This window comes from Rhinopithecus bieti, unplaced genomic scaffold (assembly GCF_001698545.2).
Source record: "Rhinopithecus bieti isolate Rb0 unplaced genomic scaffold, ASM169854v2 scaffold_5341, whole genome shotgun sequence".
NCBI lineage: Eukaryota > Metazoa > Chordata > Mammalia > Primates > Cercopithecidae > Rhinopithecus > Rhinopithecus bieti.
In genome coordinates this window covers 49,084-51,274 of record NW_016804835.1, presented here as the reverse complement: position 1 = coordinate 51,274, position 2,191 = coordinate 49,084, and the positions used below count along the sequence as shown (strand labels likewise).

General features: G+C 39.1%; 1 long non-coding RNA gene across 1 annotated transcript in view; it reads right to left on the bottom strand.

Moving 5' to 3' along the window:
• Positions 1–389: 389 nt before the first annotated feature.
• The window catches only part of LOC108528678 (uncharacterized), an 11,759-nt gene continuing 9,957 nt past the window's right edge, over positions 390–2,191 (bottom strand). The window contains exon 3 of the long non-coding RNA XR_001885248.1: positions 390–679. This is a non-coding gene — a long non-coding RNA (uncharacterized LOC108528678). The remainder of the gene's footprint in view (positions 680–2,191) is intronic.

The window sequence follows — 2,191 nt, the reverse complement described above, 5'->3', positions numbered from 1 at the left end:
ACACAGTTAAAACAAAAGTCTCCCTCACCCTTCATTTCCTCTTCTCTACAGGCAACCGCTGTAAGTTCCTTTCACTGTTCCATTTGGTATATATCATCATACATCTACATAGCAGGTTCATATTTCTAGGTCTTGATTTTTTATATTTAGGTATGATTTATTGAATTATCACTAGGAAAATAAGGATTTTATTCTCTTTCACCAGTTTCCTCACCTCCTTTCTCATCCTTTCTCCCACTGTGTTATAATTTAGGCTAAAGCATTACTCAGTCTTATAGTATTATGACTGTTTACAATTGAGGCACACAGTATGCATTTTCCTTCATGATTGTAATTTTTTTTTGTATTTAATAATTATGCTTTTTGTTTGTGTGTGTAGTTTCTTTGTTTCCTATAGACATACTCATCATTAATTCAAACCCAAACTCTTCTACATTTTTCCAAGTCTCTTCTCAATTCTTTAGTTAGGTGTGTCAGATAATTTATCAATATTATCTTCTTGAATAAATGCTCTCCTAGAATCTTTTGGCTTGTTCTGGCCTGCTGCAGTCTGGACTGGTTGCCTCTGTAGCTGGTGTACAGCTGACATCCTATGATGGGATTTTCCTTTCTCTGTTGATTCTTAGGCCTACTGTGTAGAACCTTTTCCTGTATCCCATGTCTTCTTTCTTGATTGACTCTGTAAACCAAAAATAAAATTTGAAGGTCCCTCAACCATCAGAATGGACTTCCTCCACTAGGCCAGGGCCCTCCAAATTTAACTTGAAAGACTGGTTCAAGCCATGATACGAAGGTGGGGTGGGGGCGGGGGTTGGACACACCTCATTATGCCCTCCTCCCTCTTGGAATTCGGCAAAAGCCCCCCAGCCTTTAGCAGCAACACAGACCTTAAGTCTGATAAGAAACATTTACAATCTATTCTCTCTGAAGCCTGCTATCTGGAGGCTTCATCTGCATGATAAAACTTTTATGCAACCAAGACATTCCTTTCTACTGATAATAACTCAACCAATTGTCAATCAAGACATTTAAAAATCTACCTATAGCCTGGAAGTCCTCGCTGCTCTTCAAGTTGTCCCACCTTTCTGGACCAAACCAATGTATATCTTAAATGTATTTGGTTGATGTCTCCTGTCTCCCTAAAACGTAGAGAAGCAAGCTTCACCCCTACCATTTTGGGCAAATGTTCTCAGCATCTCCTGAAGACTGTGCAACAGGCCATGGTCACTCATATTTAGCTCAGAATAAACATCTTCAAATATTTTACTAAGTTTGACTCTTTACCACACTCTCATTCTTGGTAGAGTCACAAGATTCCAGTGAAAGTTTCTTGGAGGCAAATTTTTTGAGACTTTCAGAAGCGATTGTTTTTATTCTACCCTCATACTTGATTGATAACTTTTGGCTGAAGGTAGAATTCTAGAATAGTTTTCCCCTAGATTTTTAAATGCCTTATTTTCTGCTTTTTAAGGTTAATGTTAAAAAACTATGTCATTCTGGCTCCCAAAACTTTGTATGTAAACTGTGTTTTTTTCTCCTCTACACACTTGGAAACCTGTAAGATTTTCTCTTCTCTTTAAATATTCTGAAATTTCATGGTGATATCTATGTTGACAAAAATTGTCAAACTCTAAAATATTTCAAGAGATTTATTCTGAGCCAAATATGCGTGACCATGGCCTGTGACACAGCCCTCAGGAGGTCCCGAGGACATGTGCCCAAGGGGGTTGGGGTATAGCTTGGTTTTATGTCTTTTAGGAAGGCATGAGACATTAATCAAATATATTTAAGCAATACATTGGTTTGTTTTTTATGTTGGTGACCTTTGGATGGAAGACTGGATAAAGAAAATGTGGCACATATACACCATGGAACACTATGCAGCCATAAAAAAAGGATGAGTTCATGTCCTTTGCAGGGACATGGATGAAGCTGGAAACCATCATTCTCAGCAGACTAACACAGGAACAGAAAACCAAACGCTGCATGTTCTTATAAGTGGGAGTTGAACAATGAGAACACATGGACATGGGGTGGGGGCATCACACACTGGGGCCTGTTAGGGGGTGGGGGGCTGGGGAAGAGATAGCATTAAGAGAAACACACAATGTAGATGATGGGTTGATGGGTGCAGCAGACCACCATGGCATGTATATACCTATGTAACAAACCTGCATGTTCTGCACATGTA